The following is a 20065-nucleotide window of genomic DNA, read 5'->3' on the forward strand; positions in this document are numbered from 1 at the left end:
ATTGTCATCCCCATTATCCTGGTTGTCAGGTGTATGTGGTGGTGAATGTTCAGGTGAAATTGGGCTGAAACTAAGGGGGAAGGAGGTGATGCAGAGGAAGATTAGGAGGGGGGGAAGGGTTAGTTCCAACAGTTATTTTCTTCAAAGGAATGTGATATTCCTCTTCTGTATCAGCCCTTTTTAAAGTCTTGTTCAGCAGTGATATGTCCAGCCTGTGGATGAATATACAACACTTTGTTTTGGATACAGTTTGTTGTTCTGAGCGCCAAAGCTGGTTTTGCAGTGTTTGGCACATCTGACTGTTTTGGCGCCTACTTTTCGGTGCCGGAGTCCTAAACATTGGTGTCTTCGGATCGAATGGAGGGGAGGGTTGCTAGCAGAATTGTGTTTCGACCCCGAAGGTCTAGGTTTGGAGCTCGATTTGGAGGGAGTCTTTTTGGAGCCTGCAGGCTTTTTAGTAGGCTTCGGGGCAGAGCCAGAAGTCGGGCGTCGGAAGTGTGGTTTCGGTGCGGACCGAAACCAGAGGGCTAAGGTTGGACCGGAGCCTTCTTTTTATGTGGGGTTGTGCTTTGGGACGAGGGGCCAGCTGTACTCCTGGTACCCTGTCCATGTTTGATGTCGTCCTTAGTCCGAGTCGAGCTCTGAGATAGTGACCAGCTCCTGCTTGCATAAGACCGGCATTTCTTGTTGGTCTGTGCGGCAAAGATCTATTGTTGGTCTGCCCCACTGGTAAAAGACCTCTTCCAGAACCCGCTGGTTCAGCTCCCACTCGTGACTGACAGGATAACCTGCTCAACCTGTGGGCATTTTAGTTTAGAATTCCTGGCAAGTGTTCTGCCTGCAGTGACATTCCATGAAGGATCGCCCATTCCAAAGGTCTCTTGAGCTTCCTGCGACAATGGGAGAGACCTGGTTCCTTCCTCCTTGTTCACATAATGCATGGCCGTGGTGTTGTCCGTTCTGATGAGCACTTGTGAACCTCCTAGGCGAGGAAGAAAGGCTTGTAGTTTTATAGCTCTTAGTTCCAAAAGATTGGTGTGGAGCAGTCGATCATGAGGAGACCAATGGCCACTGACATGTAGGTCTTGCATCACTGCTCCCCAACCCTCCACTGACTCGTCCGTTGTTACTACTGGAGGAGACGGATCGCTTACGAAGGATAGACCTTGGGACAAGTTTCCCTGATCTGTCCACCATAAGGCTGCTCTTCTCATCATTGGAGTGACGGTCACCCTGTTGAATGATCCATGAACCTGTTTCCATTGGATGTCTAGTTGTTCCTGCAGAGGAGACATTCTCAGTCTGCAGTGCAGGAACAGAGGTATGCATGATGAAATGACCCCCAGAACAGATTTGTAGCATTGTACTGAAAGACACCTGTTTTGTAAGTCCAGAGCCAAGGTCTGCAGTTTTTAACCTCCTTTCCAGGGTTGGGAAAGCCTTTGAGAGTTTGGAGTCTAGGATGGCTCCCAGGAAACGTGCCTTTCTGGACGCAACCAGGGATGATTTTTATTTGTTCAAAGTGAGTACCAGATTTTGAAACTAGTTTGTACACGCCTAAACAGCGTCCAACGCTGCTTCCCTAGACGGGGCCTTCAGCAAACAGTCGTCCAGGTAGGGGGAAGACTTGAAAATGGTTCCTTCGCAGGAATGCTGCTACTGGCGCCAGCACCTTCGTGAAGATCCTCGGGGCTGAGCGAAGACCAAAGGGTAAAACCCTGAATTGAAAGTAGCTCTATGCTACTGTGAATTGTAGAAACCTGTGTGCTGGGTGAATCGGTACATGAAAGTACACATCCTCGAGATAGAGCGTGGCCATGAAATTCCCCGGACTGATCAGCCGCAAAATGTCTTGAAGAGAGACTACAGGAAAGACAGGGAGATGAGATAGGTGTTGAGCTCCCTGAGATCTAAAATGGGGCGCCATTTCTCCAGCGTCTTCTTTACCAGGAAGAGCCTGGAATTGAATCCTTGTCCTCTTTGGTCGGAGAGAACCGGCTCTATAGCCCCCTTCCGGAGTATCTGATGAACTTCGAGCCACAGGTTTGATGGAATGGCTGCAGGGGGCTTGGGTGGCAAGATTTGCATTAATTCAAAGGTATGGCCTTTCCGAATGATGTTGAGCACCCAACGGTCCGATGTTATCTTGGACCAATTCCGAAGGTATTTGGTTACCCTGCCCCCAACTGATGATTTCTTGGAGGAGGGAACAGTAGGAAGAGCCAGGAGGCCACTATTGTCGCTTGTATGTATCACGTAGCTGGCGAGCCCGTTTCCCCTTGTAATAAGGCCTGGAGTAATTAAGAGGATTGGCCCTGCCTCTGATAAGGCTGGCGGTATTGCTGGGAACCTGAGCCGTAGGATGAATATCGCTGTTGCTGATAGGATCCTCTGTAGTGCGAACCTTTGCCTCTGGACCCTTTAAAAGGAGTCTTGCAGTACAGAAGCGTACCCAAAGATCTGGCGGTTTCAGTGTCTTTTTTGATGTCTTGGAGAGTGTTGAATATGCTACTTACCAGTATGCATCTGTTCTTGGCATGTAGGACTGCTGACATTCATATCTGTGCATAGATCGCCGCCTAGTGTTTGGTCCGGATGATTGCACATTGTTGTCCTGGAAGAGTCTTCGAAGTATCACGAGATAGGTGGCTCCTCCCCTGGACTACAGTGCGCATGGGCATAGACTCCATCCTCAGATTGTTTTTAGCCATTGCGGCAAAGATGGAGTGAAACTAAGTGAATGATGACCACGCTAGAAGTATGTGTGAATTCTGCAGCTACTACGGGCGCCGGGGAGGAGGGCGAACGATCTGAATGTCAGCAGCCCTACATGCCAAGAACAGATGCATACTGGTAAGTAGCATATTCGGTTCGAGGCATGTGGGCTGCTGAATTCATATCTGTGCATAGAATACATAGCAGTCCCTCCATTAACGGCGGACGCCTGTGCCAGCTGCAGCAGTTTGGAAAAGTGTTTTGAGAACAGCCTGCCCTACAGCTGCCTGCTGTTTGGAGTGCACATCAACACAATGATGCTTTGTAAATGTGTGTGTGGTAGACCATGTGGCTGCTCTACATATGTCTTCCAAAGGAATGTTTCCAAGGAATGCCATAGAGGCCCCCAACTTTCTGGTGGAGTGGGCCATTGGTGGAATGGTGAGAGTACGTTTGACTTTCAGATAGCAGATCTGGATACATTTAACAATCCACCTAGCAATACCAGCCTTGGAATGAATATGCTACTTACCAGTATGCATCTGTTCTTGGCATGTAGGGCTGCTAACATTCATATCTTAGCATTAGATCGCCACCTAGTGTTGGGTCCGGATGATCGCACATTGTTGTCCTGGAAGAGTCTTCGAAGTATCCTGAGATGGGTGGCTCCTCCCCTGGACTACAGTGCGCATGGGCATCGGCTCCATCCCCAGATTGTTTTTCGCCATTGTGGCAGAGGATGGAGTGAAAAGTGTAAAGGATGTCCATGCTAATGATTGAATACAATAGTATATCTGCAGCTGCGACAGGCACCGGGGAGGAGGGTGGGCGATATGAATGTTAGCAGCCCTACATGCCAAGAACAGATGCATACTGGTAAGTAGCATATTCAGTTCGAGGCATGTGGGCTGCTAAATTCATATCTTAGCATAGAATACATAGCAGTCCCTCCATCAGCGGCGGTTGCCCGTGCCAGCTGCAGAAACCTGAAAAAGTGTCTTGAGAACAGCCTGCCCAACAGCCGCTTGCTGTTTGGAATGTACATCAACACAGTAGTGTTTTGTAAAGGTATGTGGTGTAATCCACGTGGCTGCTCTGCAAATGTCCTCTAAAGGAATGTTTCCTAGGAAAGCCATGGATGCCCCCAACTTGCGTGTGGAGTGTGCTTTTGGGGGTATTGTTAAAGTGCGCTTGGCTTTATGATAACAGATTTGAATGCACTTAACAATCCATCTGGCTATTCCAGCTTTGGAAATTGGGTTGCCTTTGTGTTGTGGTGAGAAGGCAACAAAGAGTTGTTTCGTCTTCCTAAAGTGTTGTGTCCTGTCTATGTAGTACATCAATGCCCTCCGTACGTCTAACGTATGGAGCATTCTTTCCGCCACCGTTTGTGGGTTCTGGAAGAATGCCGGCAAATCGATAGTTTGGTTGAGATGAAAATGTGACACCACCTTTGGAAGGAATTTGGGGTTAGTACGTAGCACTACCCTATTTGGATGAATCTGAATGAAAGGCTCTTGTATTGTGAGCGCTTGCAGCTCACTAACACGCCTTAGTGACGTAATAGCAATTAGGAAAGCAACTTTCCACGTTAGGAACTGCAGTTCACACGAGTGCATTGGCTCAAATGGTGGTCCCATCAGTCTGGTGAGGACCACAATGAGGTTCCACACCGGAGCTGGCGGTGTTCTTGGGGGAATGACTCGTTTCAGACCTTCAAGAAACGCTTTAATGGCAGGCACCCTGAAGACTGAGAGGTGCTGCCTATTTTGAAGGTAAGCTGCGATGGCGGATAGATGTATCCGAATAGAAGTGAACGCTAGCTTGCACTTATAAAGGTGTAACAGATAGCAAATGATGTTAGGGATAGATGCATCTAGCGGGTTTATGTCATTGTCTGCACAGTAAATGACAAAACGTTTCCATTTTGCGGCATAGCATGCCCTGGTTGACGGCTTCCTCGCCTCCTTGATGATGTTCATGCATTCAGGAGGTAGGTTGAGGTATCCAAACTCTAAGACTTCAGGAGCCAGATCGCTAGGTTGAGCTGTTGCGGATCTGGATGCTGAATTTCTCCATGGTTCTGCGTCAGAAGTCTGGGCGTGAGGCGCAGTCTTTGATGCGGCACCACTGAGAGTTCGAGGAACGTGGTGTACCAGGCTTGGCGCGCCCACGTTGGAGCAACTAGGATGAGTGTCATCGAGTGTTGCCTTAGTTTTCTCGCCACCAGTGGTATCAGAGGTGTCGGGGGAAAAGCGTAAGCAAATTTGCCTGACCAGTTCATCCATATCGCATTGCCCTGCGATTGGGGGTGTGGGAACCTGGCGGCGAAGCTTTGGCATTTTGCGTTCTCCCTTGTGGCGAACAGGTCTATGTCTGGACGACCCCACCTTTGGAAGTACGGCTGGAGTACCGATGGATGTATCTCCCACTCGTGCATTTGATGACTATCTGCTGAGCAGATCCGCCATCTGATTGTCCTTCCCTGGGAGGTGTTCTGCCATGAGGAAGAGGTTCCTCTGAATGGCCCACTTCCACATGCTCTGAGCCAGGTGAGACAGCTGTGGTGAGTGGGTGCCTCCCTGCTTTTGGATGTAGTACATCGCGGTCATGTTGTCCGTCCGGACTAACACCACCTTGTTGCACAGATGTACAATGAAGGACTTGAGTGCCATGAAGATCGCCATCAGTTCTAGATAGTTGATGTGCATCTTCTGCTGCTGCGTCGTCCATAGTCCCTGCACCGTGTAAGTGAGCAGATGAGCTCCCCATCCCTGGAGAGATGCGTCCGTTGTCAGGATAACCTGTGGCACTGGCTCCAGGAACAGTCGGCCCTTGCAAAGGTTGTGTGGAGTCCACCAATGCAGAGAGTTGTATGCCCGACTGGTAACCAACACTAGGTCTGTTAATTGTCCCTGAGCCTGTGTCCACTGATTTGCTAAGCACTCCTGGAGCGGGCGCATATGCAACCGTGCGTGAGGGACTATGAAGATGCAGGAGGCCATCATGCCTATCAACTGCATGAACACTCTTGCTGGAAGTGAGTGTCCCGGTCTGAACTTCTGGATTAAAGACTGTATGCCGTCTATCCTGACCTGGTTTGGTTGCGCCTTGGCCGTCAGGGTATTGATTGTCGCACCCAGAAACTGCCGGACGTGTGCCGGCTGAAGGTGTGACTTTGGGTAATTCAACGAGAAACCCAGGTCGTGAAGGAGGTGAATGGTAGTCGACATGTCCGCGGCGCACTGCTGTTCCGACCTGGCTTGAACGAGCCAGTCGTCGAGGTAGGGGTAGACATGGATGTTCTGCCTCCTGAGGTGCGCTGCTACTGTCGCCAGACACTTGGTAAACACCCTTGGGGCAGTTGTGACTCCGAAGGGTAGGACTTTGAACTGATAATGCGTGCCCTGGATAGTGAACCTGAGGTACTTTCTGTGGGACGGATGTAGCGGGATGTGGAAATAAGCATCCTTGAGATCTAAGGTTGCTAAGAAGTCTCCTTTGTTTAACATAGGAAGGATCTGTTGCAGTGTAAGCATGTGGAAATGCTCTGACAGTATGTACAGATTGAGGGGACGGAGATCCAGAATTGGTCTGAGAGATCCGTCCTTCTTTGGAATGAGGAAGTACAGGGAATAAACCCCTGTTCCTTCCTCCCCCACTGGCACGAGCTCGATTGCCCCTTTTTGCAGCATCACCAACACTTCCTGCTGCAATAAGTGCAAGTGCTCTGCGGACATAGGTCTTTGCCTTGGTGGAATGTTGGGTGGAGTGGACTTTAACTCTAGACAATAACCGTACTGGATAAGCTGTCGCACCCACCTGTCTGTGGTGATGTTGATCCAGACGGGCAGGAACTGCTGTATTCTCCCCCCGACAGGTGTTAAATGGTCGGGGGGCAGTGACAGAGAGTCACTGGTTGCTTGGGGCAGAGGAGCGTGAATTGTTGCCTCCTTTGCCACGTCCTTTGTTGCTGTTTCCCCTGTAGCCCCTCTTGTTTTGTTTGGGGTACGAGGACTGTGCTCCACCTCTAGGGAACTGACTGTTGACCCAACTGTCCTCTGGTGACTCCACGGGCACCTGAGCGACGAAAATTATTGCCACGAAACTGCTGTGATTGTAGGGCCCCCATAGATTTAGCAGTTGTGTCTTTTTTAATTTTTTCCAGGGTGGTGTCAACATCTGGACCAAACAGTCTATCCGGATTGACTGGTTGATTAAGTATGGTTGTTTGAATGTCAGGTTTGAACCCCGATATGCGGAGCCAAGCCTGTCTTCTGAGCATGACACTGGTGTTAATGGCCCTAGCGGCTGTGTCCGCGGCATCAAGTGCACACTTTATGGCCGCGTTGGAGATCAGTTGTCCTTCTTGTATAATCATTTTGGTGCCCTCTTGAAACTGCGGAGGCAGGTGTTCCACAATCTGCTCTAGTGTGTCGTAATGTGATCTATCATAACGTGCCAGTAGTGCCTGTGTATTTGCAATACGCCAGAAATTGGCAGCCTGTGCAGCCACTCTTTTGCCTCCTGCCTCTAGCACTTTGGACTCCTTATCCGGGGGAGGAGCTTCACCCGTTGTTTGGAAGTTGGCCCTCTTGCGTGCGTTTGCTACCACCAGGGAGTCAAGCGGCAACTGTCCTCGAATGTATGCAGGGTCTGCAGGCGCTGGTCTGTACTTTTTTTCAATACGTGGGTTGACCACCCTCGCCCTGGTAGGCTCTTTAAAGATGTCCGCAGCATGCTTGAGGACCCCTTTGAGCATAGGCAGGGTCTTTACAGTTCTTTCCGAAACTGAAAAGGTGTCGAACAGAAAGTCTTCCTCAACTGGGTCAGCATGCATGTCCACATCATGATTAGCAGCTGCCCTCTCAATGAGTGCATGAAAACCTGCAGAATCCTCTGTAGGGGATGCACGTGTACTGAAAGTCTGTGGGTCTTGTCCCACATCTTGGGTGCCTTGGTCCCCCATGACATAATAAGAATCTGGCTGTGCATCAGGTTCATTTACTGGGAACGTGTATTGTTCATCTTCACCATAGCCCTCACTTTCCGAGTGGTCTGGAGACGGTGTTGGGCTCCTTCCCAGAGGAGGCTGGATAGGTTCCATGAGGCCTGAGGCGTCCTGTGGAAACTTCTTCCTCTTTAGGGGGATGACATAGGATTCCACCGGCTGCGAAGTGATCTTCCTTTTGTAAAGGGTTAACTTCCCCGTGTCCGCGTCTATGAAACACTCCGAATCCTCTTCTGGGTCGAGCACTTGACCCGAAGATGCCCCTGCCGTAGAAGATTCCGACTTCTTTGGCGTCGATTTCGATGAAAAGGCCTTCGGCGCCACTTTCGGCGGTAGAAGGAAGAGGAGTTTACTTGCGGGCTTGACCGGGACGTCTGCCGCCTTCTGCGTCGATGGCGTTGGCGTCGACGAAGAGAAAGCCTTCTCCCTAATTCTTTGCAGTGAAGCAGCCACGAGAGATGCGTCGGTGACCGATGTCTTTGGCACCGACGAGGTGGCCTTGCCTTCGGATGCGACGCTCCGTTGGTCTTTTGGAGGGATGGACGGCGCCGACCCCGAGTCCTTGGAGCGATGCGCAGATGCCCCCGTTGGAGCCGGGGCTGTGTCTGTTGCCTTGGCTGGCTTTGCCTGCGCCGGCGCGCTTGTCTTGTGCGTGCCACCCTTCTTGGAGGATTTCTCCTCCGGCGCCGATTTTGACCCTGCGGAATCGCCGTGTTTCTTCGGCTTCTGCGGACCGGAGGTCGACGGAGTCGATGAGGCCGCCGGTTTATTTGTTTTTGCCGTTGCGACCGCCATCTTAGGGACGATTGAGTCCTTTACTTTCAGTTTCGGGTCGGCCACTTTAGGTGCAGTTGAGACCGTTGCTTTCAGTTTCGGTTTCGAAACCCTCGGCGCAGCAAGTATGTCCGTGGCCGGGCCAGCAGGCGGGACCGTGGCTTGCGCTACAGGGTCTTGGGTAAGGCCGACAGGCGATCCCGCGACCCTCTCCGGATGTCCGCCAACTTCGGGGCATAGCTCGTCCCCTGAGCTATCTTCCGCGGCCCCATAAACCATATCGTCGTCCCCTACCTCGTCGACGTATTCAAGGCCTTGACCCACGACTCCGTCGTCGTCATATTCCGGATCAGCCTCGACCTCCGTCTCAGGCGGGGAGATTTGAAGATGATGGCTCTGGTCCTCCTCTTCTTGGTCGTCGAAGATGTTCTCTGGATCCGGGGCCGCCTGTTTGGCCACAAGGCGCACCGCGCGCCGAATCGTGAGAGTTTTCTTCGACCTGAAACTCGCACAGGCCCTGCAACTTCCTTCATCATGGTCTGGCGAAAGGCATTTATTACAGACCGGGTGCACGTCTATATGTGGGTATTTGGACCCACAGAGCGGACAGAGCTTAAACGGGCTCCGCTCCATGTTGGGAACTTAGTGTCGAGTCGCGATGAGAAGGCCTCGATGTCCGAAGAGTAGTAAAAACTCCGCTGATTCCGGCTCCGAGAGACGGAAGAACTCGAGACCGTACGCAAACAATACCGACGTAAAGAACCCAAAGCCTTTTGGCCGTTAAATTAGATGTTTATTCGGTTCCGACGGAGAGACGTCGAGACCGCATCCGAACCCAATGGCGGAAAAAAACAATCTGGGGATGGAGCCGATGCCCATGCGCACTGTAGTCCAGGGGAGGAGCCACCCATCTCAGGATACTTCGAAGACTCTTCCAGGACAACAATGTGCGATCATCCGGACCCAACACTAGGTGGCGATCTAATGCTAAGATATGAATTTAGCAGCCCACATGCCTCGAACCTTGGGGTACCTTTGTGGTGTGGTGCAAAGGCAACAAAGTTGCTTAGTCTTCCTAAAATCTTTGGTCCTATCGATGTAATAGATCAGGGCCCTTTTGACGTCAAGGGTGTGGAGCATTCTCTTCGCCAATGACTCAGGATTTTGGAAGAAAACAGGCAATTCAATAGTCTGGTTGATATGGAATTGAGACACGACCTTAGGAAGGAATTTAGAATGAATTTGAATAAATGGCTCTTGGATAGTGAGGGCTTGCAGTTCACTAACTTGCCGTAGCGATGTAATCGCTACGAGGAAAGCCACTTTCCACGTCAAGAATTGAATCTCGCAGGAATGCAGTGGTTCAAAGGGAGGACCCATCAGCCGGGTGAGGACTACATTGAGGTTCCACTCCGGAGCTGGTGGAGTACACAGAGGAATGACTCGTTTGAGTCCTTCTAGAAAGGCCTTAATGGCAGGCACTCTGAAGAGTGAGGTGCTGCCTATTCTGGAGATAAGCGGCCATCGCAGATAGATGTATGCGAATGGAAGCATAGGCCAGATTACATTTGTACAGATGGAAAAGGTAACAGATTATATTCTGAATAGACGCATCTAGGTTAATGTTGTGGTCTGCACAATAAATGACAAACCGCTTCCATTTCGCCGCATAGCATGCTCTGGTGGTGGGCTTCCTTGCCTCCCGAATGATGTCCATACAGTCAGAAAGTAAGTGCAGGTAGCCAAACTAAGACTTCAGGAGCCAGATCGCCAGGTTGAGCTGTTGCGGATTTGGATGCTGAATGTCGCCATGGCTCTGCGTCAGAAGGCTGGGTGCGAGACGTAGCCTCTGATGCGGTACCACGGACAGTTCTAGAAACGTGGTGTACCATGGTTGGCGAGCTCACGTTGGAGCAACCAGGATGAGAGTCATCGAGTGCTGCCTGAGCTTGCGTGCCACCAGCGGTATCAGAGGTGCTGGGGGAAAAGAGTACGCAAATTTGCCTGACCAGTTCATCCATATCGCATTACCCTGCGACTGTGGGTGTGGGAAACTGGCGGCGAAGCTTTGGCATTTTGCGTTCTCCCTTGTGGCGAACAGGTCCATCTCTGGATGACCCCACCTTTGGAAGTACGGTTGGAGTACTGATGGATGTATCTCCCACTCGTGCATTTGGTGGCTGTGCCTGCTGAGCAGGTCCGCCATCTGATTGTCTTTGCCCGGGAGGTGTTCTGCCATGAGGAAGATGTTCCTCTGAATGGCCCACTTCCACATGCTCCGAGCCAGATGAGACAGCTGCAGAGAGTGTTCCTCCCTGCTTTTGAATGTAGTACATGGCTGTCATGTTGTCCGTCCGGATCAACACAACCTTGTTGCACAGATGTACTTTGAAGGCTTTGAGTGCCATGAAGATCACCATCAGTTCGAGAACATTGATGTGCATCTTCCGTTGCTGTTGCGTCCATAGTCCCTGCACAGTGTAATGAGTACATGAGCTCCCCATCCCTGGAGAGAGGCGTCCATTGTCAGGATGATCTGTGGCACAGGCTCTTGGAACGGTCGGCCCTTGCAAAGGTTTCGTGGATTCCACCAATGCAGAGAGTTGTATGCCCGACCGCTCACCAACACTAGGTCTTTCAACTGCCCGTGAGCCTGAGTCCACTGACGTGCTAAGCACTCCTGAAGCGGGCGCATATGTAGTCTCGCGTGCGGGACTATGGAAATGCAGGAGGCCATCATGCCCATCAACTGCATGAACACTCTTGCTGGAAGCGAGTGTTGAGGTCTGAATTTTTGTATCAGCGATTGAATGCTGCTGACTCACTGAATTCGGCTGTGCCGTGGCCGCCAGAGTGTTTATGGTCGCACCCAGATACTGTCGTATGTGGGCGGGCTGGAGGTGGGATTTTGGGTAATTCAGTGAGAATCCCAGATCGTGCAGGAGGTGAATGGTGTGGGACATGTGGGCGGCACACTGCTGGGCTGACTTTGCTTGGATGAGCCAGTCGTCCAGATAAGGGTAGACGTGGATGTTCCGTCTCCTGAGGTGCGCCGCCACTGTCGCCAGGCACTTTGTGAACACTCTGGGTGCCGTGGTGACACCGAAAGGCAAAACCTTGAACTGGTAGTGCTGGTTTTGCATGGTGAACCGGAGGTATTTCATGTGTGAAGGGTGCAGTGGAATGTGAAAGTACGCATCCTTTAGGTCTAAAGTTGCGAGAAAATCCCCCTGACTGAGCAACGGGAGCACTTGCTGCAGGGTCAGCATATGGAAGTGCTCCGACAGGATGTAATAGTTGAGTGGCCTGAGGTCCAGGATGGGCCTGAGGGACCCGTCCTTTTTTGGTATTAAGAAGTACATCGAGTAGACCCCTGTGCCTCTTTCCTGCACTGGCACGAGCTCTATTGCTCCTTTTTGTAGCATGACGGTGGCCTCCTGCTGCAATAAGTGTAAATGCTCGTCCGACATAGGACGGTGTCTTTGGGGCATGTTGGGTGGAGTGGATGTTGACTCCAGACAATAACCGTATTGGATAAGTTTCCTGACCCACCTGTCCGTGGTGATGGACTTCCAGACGGGTAGGAACTGCTGGAGTCTCCCCCCGACCGGTGTTGTGTGGTCGGGGGGCAGTGACAAGGCGTCACTGTTTGCTGGTGGCAGAGGATCTGGAGCCGTTTCCACGTCCTCTGCCCTTGGCGCTGTTGCCACGATATCCACCTTGACTCTTGTTGGTGTAAGTGGTCTGAGTGTTACCCTTGTAGTACTGCATGGACTGGGAGAGCTGGCCCCTGGAAACGCCTCTAGTGCTGGAGCGACGAAAAGACCCACCCCGAAACTGCTGGGACTGTAAGGCACCCATGGATTTTGCAGTCTGTGTCCTTTTTTTATCTTTTCTAGGGTGGTGTCAACCTCTGGGCCAAACAGGTGATCTGGGTTGACTGTTTGGTTAAGGATGGTGGTTTGGATTTCTGGCTTAAATCCAGAGATTCTCAGCCAGGCATGTCGCCGTAGCATAACACTAGTGTTTATAGCTCTGGCAGCGGTATCAGCTGCGTCCAGAGCGCACTTAATTGAAGCGTTAGAGATTAGCTTCCCTTCCTAAATCAGCATCTCAGCCGCCTCCTTGTATTCATCAGGCAGGTGCTGCAACAGGGTCTCCAGTGTGTCGTAGTGTGCCCGGTCATAGCGCGCCAGAAGCGCTTGTGTGTTAGAAATGCACCAGATGTTGGCTGCCTGTGCTGCTACCCTCTTCCCCGAAGCCTCAAAGACCTTGGATTCTTTGTCTGGGGGAGGAGCATCACCCGTAGTCTGAGAATTAGCCCTCTTCCGGGCATTCGAGACGACAGGAGTCTAGAGGCAACTGTCCTTTGATGTAGGTAGGATCAGTAGGCGCCGACTTGTATTTTTTGTCAATCCTAGGGTTTATCACCCTTGCCCTGGTAGGTTCTTTAAAGATCTCAGCAGCATGCTTTAAAACACCTTTCAGCATAGGCAGAGTCTTAACTGTTTTTTCTGAGACTGAAAAGGTGTCAAAAAGGAAATTGACATCCACAGGGTCAGTATGTAGCTGGACGTTGTGATTGTTAGCTGCCCGCTCAATGAAGGCATTGAAAGCTGCAGAGTCTTCTGTTGGGGACGTTTTAGCAGAAAAAAGTTGAGGGTCTTGTCCTGATTGAGGATCCCCAGGGTCACCACCAGCTGCCCAGGGTTCATTGGTATCCTCAGGGTCTGTATAGACAGGATAACTGTATTCATCCTCATCATCCCCCTCACCAGCGTCCACATCAGAGTAAGTGGGCGAAACATTATGAGTCTGTGGGGAAAGTGGTTCCACCAAGATGGGAGAGCAAGCAGAGTCCTTTTTCGAGAGGGATCTTGTAAGACTCCCTGTAGGTACAGTGGACCTGGCCGGATGTCTGAGCGAGGTTAGTAGATGGATGACACTGTCTTGCCTCAAACTTAATGGAGACAAGACAGAGGTTATGATGCTGGGACATCTAGCATCCACGATCAATCAGATCTGGCCAGCATGCTTGGGTACCCCCCCAGTTCCCAGGGATGCCATCAAGAGCCTGGGAGTCTGGTTGGACAAGTCCCTGACGTTTAACCATCAGGCCGTTGTACTATCTGCCACCTGTTTTGGCCTCATTAGAGTATTGAAGAAGATTCTTCCATTACTACCGTTTGAGGCTAGACAAATCGTGGTCCAGGGACTGATACTTGCCAGGCTGGACTTTGGAAACGCGCATTACGTTGGGACCCCTGACTCCACACTAAAAAAGTTGCAGGTAATTCAGAACTGTGCGGCCCGAACCCTCCTCCAGCTTCCCCGCAGGACCTCTGTGAAGGCCGGACTGACAAGATTACATTGACTCCCGGTGAAAGGATCAGCTTCAAATCCCTTTGTGTTGCTCAATCTTTTCGGGAAACTGGGCCACTAATTAGTCGCCCTTTAATCACCCCCTATCTTCCCAGCAGACAACTTCGATCCACCAATGCCTTACTGGCTGTTGTGCCAAAGGTTAAAAGATCTAGATCAGGAGGTCGCTCCTCTTTGAACGCGGCCAAATTGTGGAACAGTCTACCTTTTCACCTCAGGTCCAACTCGGACCTCACTTTTAGGAAAAATTCAAAACCTTTCCTGTTTAACAAATAGTTTGTTCCTCCTGTATTCAGCCCCATGGGCAACACCTGTTAGTTTTCAGCGCTGGGACGCCTCCGGGCAGCTATTCTGCGCTTTATAAAACTAATTTTCATTTCATTTCATTTCATTCAGTTCTGGGGCGATTTTCCGCTTGGAGGGAAAGCCTGCCCGTTTCGGCGTCAATGAAGTGTTCCTGACGCTCGTCCCCCGAAGGTTGTCGAGGTTGCGGGCCGATGACGCCTTCGGCGCCGATGAGACCTTTTCAGGCACGCCGGCCACTGCCTTAGGAGCGAAGGCCTTCGGCGGCAATGTGAAGTGGATGGGCGTGGACTCCTTAAGTGGTTTCTTCACAGGTTTTGCAGGCGGAGGATCCTTCGGACCGACCGACTGGCGCGGTGCCGTCCCTGATGCGCTGCAGGGAGTCCGTCACCTTCTTGGTGAACGCGGCGGATGGGCGCGCTGGTTCAATGGAATCCTTAGAGGCCACTTTCGGAGTCGACTCTCGGGGCGCGGCGCCCTTGTCCTGCGGACACGGGGTCGCGAGGACCTTCAGGTCATCCAGCAGCTTCTTCGGGTCACCGAGAGTTCTTTGGCTCGCCGAGGCTTTTGCCGGTGTCGACCGTCTTCGGCGCAGACGCGCCCGGCTCGACCACTTTCACTTTAGTCTTCGGCGCGGCAGACTTCGTCTCGACGCCCTTGACTTGAGCCTTCGGCTCGACAGCCACCTTCGGCGCCGAAGCCTCCGAGGCCTTGGAGCCGACCAAAGCGCTACGCACTTTCGGTTTCGAGGCTGGCACCTGCGCAGTATCTGGCGTCGAGACCATAGGTTTCGCTTTCGGTTTGCCAGGGAGTGGCTCGGCAGCAATGTCCATGGCCGAGCCCGAAGGCGGGGCCGTAGAACCCATAGCGAGATCTTGGGTAAGGCCCAAAGGCGATCCCTCGACCTGGGCCTTATAAATTGCAGGGGTGTGGAATTTAATAAAATATCTACTTGTCCATGGGACAGGTTGCTTTATAAATCAACTTGTCCTGTAACTAAATCCACTTGTCCCTTTGGTGCCATGTAGTGCACCGTCAAATAATGGCAGCATTCTCATTATAGCGAGCTCGGATAATAGCCTCTCTGGTTATGTCAGGCTCAGATTATAGAAGGTTTCGAATACTAGTGATTTCTTTATTTTGCCTCTTTTTTTGCACATCTACCCATTCATCATTTCATTCACCTACTGATATCTAGCATTTCACCTTTACATTGGTATACATTCATTCTTTCATCAGACTTTCCCCATTCTGTTTGTCCATCCATCCATCCATCCGCCCATCCATATTCAAACCTACCCATCCATCCCCAACCATATCCATCCATCCATCTCAGCGATCGGCCCATCCTTCCGTTCATTCATCAATGTACCCTTTCACTCATCCATCCTTCCACTCATCCATCAATTTACCCTTTCACTCATCCCTCCATCAATACACCCTGCAACCCATCTATCTTTTCACCCTTTCCTTCATCAACACATCCATCCACCATCCCCATCACTCATCCATCCTTTCACTCATTCCTCCATCTAGTAAGCCAGTTACAGTCACTCATCCATCCATCCATCCACTCACTCAGTTACACATTAATTATGGGCCTTTGACTGCTGAGCTGCAGACAGATGAAGCCCATCAAAAGCTCCACCCCCACTGTAGCTGCTAAAGAGAGGGGTTCACAATGCCCCGGTCCAAACCTATCCTTCCAGCTCTAGATCTATCATTTAAATTCATTCATTCATCCCTCCTTCCTTCCACTCATCCATCCATCCATCCATCCTTTAGCTCATCCATCCACTTTCACCCCCTCTATCCACCCTTTCACTTATCCCTCCATCCTTTTGCTCTTCCATCTTTCACCCCTCCATCCTTCTTTTCCCTCATATCCATTCACCTTTTCACTCATCCCTCCATCCGTCCTTTTCCATCTTTCACCCCTCCATCCTTCTTTTTCCTCATATCCATCCACCCTTTCATTCATCCCTACATTCACCGTTTCACTCAACTATCCACCCTTCTATCCATCCTTCCACCCAGCCATCCATACACCCACTCCACCATCCATTTATCCACTCTTTCATCCATCAATCCACGCTTTCATTTAACCATTCATCTGTTCACTCATCCATCCACTTTGACCCCATCCATTTATTCACCCTTGCACTCATCCATCCTTCTACTCATCCATCCTTACATCCATCTTTTAACTCATTCATCCATGTATATATCCTTTCACGTCAATTATGAACCTTTGTCTGGACCTTCAGAAAGAAGAGGCCCATGAAGAACACTACAGCTGCTGTAGGGTGTTCAGATGCCCTTGGTGCACGCATGAAGTGGCACAAGAGGCCCAGTGCAAGGACAGACATGAGGGTGTGCCTGAAGACTGCATGAATTCCCCATGGGGAAACTATTGAGTGTTATTGTAAGCCCTGGATGATGCAGGATATGAGAGACCAAGGGGGCAGGTCAGGGCAGTGAGAGAGGGTAACAGAGGGGGGTGGGATTAGCAAATTCAGGCACTGGGTGAAACATGGTGCACAGTAAAGGCGAAGTGCAAAGGAGGGTTGTGCAAGAGCATGATAAGGGAAAGCATGTGCTTTACTGCAGGCCCACGGAGGCGGGGTTGAGGAGCGATCCTGGGGCCGATTGAGGCCCAAGGGTGAAGCACAGATTAAAAGGCAGCGGGTCACAAGGTTCAAGTCTTAGCAGGAGCCAAGTGGCAGATAACATTACCTTCGTTATGTGAGTGTTCTGGATCTGCAGAAGCTCCATGTTCATTTTGTACTTGAAGAAAATGAAAGTACCAGGGGAGGGCCTGAAAGCCACACATGAGCCTCGGGGAGAAAGCAAAAAGACTCCAGTGCTGTGGAAGTATTATACGGAGCTGCAACTTTGAGCTCAGCTTCATCATGTTGTGCTTCTGCTCTTGGGAAATTAAAATGCAGACCCCAGCTTTTACATTGACCCTTTCACTGACAATAAACTTTGCAGAGCTACTTATTAACTGGCTGTGACCAACAGGGTTAAACAGCTGTGTATCAGATTACCGTAAGACTGTCTACATGTCCTTTGGACAAAATAGAAATGAAAACCTCTTGCCCTTGTAAGAAATCTTGATGTCTCGGGCGTCGGGAGATAGGAATTCCCCACCCCTGAAATTGGCACGGCCCCAGAGTTAGTTTGAGGAAGCTCCTCATCCGAGCTATCCTCCATGGCCCCGAGGGCCCTGTCGTCGTCCCCTACCTAGTCTACTACTTCTTCGCCCTCGAACATCTCAGCATCAGCGTCGTAGTCCTAGTCGACATCCGACGCGGGGTTTGACTCCGAAATGTCCTGGATAGATTCGTCCTCGACTTCCCATGCATCGAAGATGTCCACGGGCGCCGGTGCAGCTTGCTGGGCCTCCTGGCGCGCAGCTCTTCGAAGCTTAAGCGTCTTCTTGGACCTGAAGCGTGAACAAGCCATACACTTGTCCTCATCGTGGTCCGGCGACAGACATGTTGCACACTGGGTAGACGTAGATGTGGGGATACTTTGAGTTGCAGACTGGACATCTTGAATGGACTTCGGTCCATGATGGACGGTCGATAGGTCTGGAGCGTCGACTGGGCCTTCCGCGCCGAGAGCATGCAGGAGTAGAGAATCCGTCTCGGAACCGAGCTAGAAGAAGCAATGCCGAACGCAAGACAATACCGACGTATTAGACTAAAGACCTTTTGGTCTCAAGAAAGTTTTCTATCGATTCCGACAAGAGGGAATTAAAGATATCCGAACCCAATGGCGGAAAAAAACAATCTGAGGATGGAGTCGATGCCCATGGGCACTGTAGTCCAGGGGAGGAGCCACCTATCTCGTGATACTTCGAAGACTCTTCCAGGACAACAATGTGCAATCATCCGGACCCAACACTAGGCGGCGATCTATGCACAGATATGAATTCAGCAGCCCACATGCCTCGAACCATCAATTAGCTTTCCGAATAGTGCTTCCCCATCAAAGGGAAGATCTAGGACCTTATTTTGGAACTCCGGTCGAAACCAGGTTGCCTTCAGCCACCCCTGGTGACGGAGGACTGCAGCCCCAGCCAACGAACGAAACGCTGTCGTGGCAATGTCCATGGCAGAGTCAATGATCTCCATTGAAGTCCATCTTGAAGGAAATACAGCGTTCGTAGCGTCTCGTGTGTTCTTCGCCCGCTTCCCAAACATGTCTGATTCGGAGCAAAAACCAACCGAGACCACCGAGAATGGTCACGAAGCAGCAGAAGCAGAGGCTGCAGAGCAGCCGATTGACGGCGTGGAGGTCGATCCAATTCCAGATGAGATCGATTCCGCTAGCGCCACCAATAGTGATGAGTGATGAGGACGCAGGGTGCGTAGCTGATATTTCTTCTCCTTTAATGAACGGAATGAAAATGTTTGTTGGTGGACTGAGTTGGGACACAAGTAAGAAAGGCCTGAAAGACTATTTTACAAAATTCGGTGAAGTAGTGGATTGCACCATCAAGATGGACCCTAACACAGGAAGATCAAGTGGATTTGGCTTTATTTAAAGAAGCTACAAGTGTAGACAAGGTATTGGAACCCAAGGAACACAGGTTAGATGGGCGGGTGATCTATCCCAAAAAGGCGATGGCAATGAAAAAAGATCCAGGTAAGAAAATATTTGTTGATGGACTCAACCCGGAAGCAACAGAAAAAAGATCAGGGAATATTTTGGTGACTTGAGAGATTGAAGCAATTGAGCTCCCAATGGATCCCAAAACCAACAAAAGGAGGGGATTTGTGATCATCATGGTCAAAGAAGAAGAGCCAGTGAAGAAGATATTGGGGAAAAAATTCCACAATGTTAGTGGTAGCAAGTGCGAAATTAAGGTAGCGCAGACAAAAGAAGTTTACCAGCAGCAGCAGTTCGGTGGTGGCAGAGGCGGTGGCGGTTTTGGAGGAAGAGGCAGAGGTGGAAGAGGAGGTGGAGCAGAGAGCCAAAATTGGAATCAAGGCTACGGGAATCAAGGATATGGTGGCTATGTGCAGCAAGGTTATGGTGGATATCGAGGATATGACTATACTGGATATGGGTATTATGGATATGGACCAGGATAGGATTACAGTCAGGGCAGTGCAAGCTATGAAAAGGCTCCAAGGCATGGCAGTCAGTAACTACAAGCCATATTGAACAAACTTTTTCAGGTATGCATTGGCATGCACAGTATTTCAGAGACTGCACAGGTTTTGTAAACGACTATTCTGGATAACAAGATTATGTACCAAAATAAAGTTTCTACAAATTATGGCTTGTTGAAAAGAAAAAAAGCAAGTATCGTACAAACTCCCCTGGAAACATTTTTAAGTGTTAAAAAAAGCTTTACTTGTCTTAGGTGTGTGTGTAATGCCAGTCTTGCAAGGAAGATATTAATTAATGATTTTATTAATAGGTTAAACTGAAACTGATTTGAGGGTATGAATAAAGCTGCAGCTCTTTATCTAGGCACTGCCTCTCGGAGTGAAGTATGGACTCTGCATTACTCCAGTTGTACAGAATGACATGCATCTTAGGGAACCAGTGTCACTTTTCCACCTTTTTATTTTGTATTGTTTTGTGTCATACACTTCCTGTAACTGAAGTGTTAATTTTACTGTACCTTTTGGAATCTAATGTATTGTAAGGTATTTTACATGTGTTATGATTCACCATAACATGAATATGGAAGCTATCCTAGCTTTTGAAATAAAAAAATAAAAAATAAGAAGTCGCCTCCCCCTCTTGTAAGATTTTTTGCCTCTGATTTCGATTCTGGAGGAAGCTGATCCAGTAACGGAACGACATCACACCAAAGCTGGCGGTCTTATCTGCCCAATATTGCGAGGGCATTGGCAG

At 50.2% G+C, this 20065-nt stretch overlaps 1 protein-coding gene and 1 pseudogene across 1 annotated transcript in view; one reads left to right on the forward strand and one right to left on the reverse strand.

The window, feature by feature from the left end:
* Positions 1-20065, reverse strand: part of PPP1CC (protein phosphatase 1 catalytic subunit gamma) — a 275755-nt gene that overhangs the window by 95086 nt on the left and 160604 nt on the right. The gene's annotated exons all lie outside the window — the stretch shown is intronic.
* LOC147679462 (heterogeneous nuclear ribonucleoprotein A/B pseudogene) lies at positions 18395-19363 on the forward strand (annotated as a pseudogene).

Source organism: Lissotriton vulgaris, chromosome 11 (genome assembly GCF_964263255.1).
Source record: "Lissotriton vulgaris chromosome 11, aLisVul1.2, whole genome shotgun sequence".
Taxonomy (NCBI): Eukaryota; Metazoa; Chordata; class Amphibia; order Caudata; family Salamandridae; genus Lissotriton; species Lissotriton vulgaris.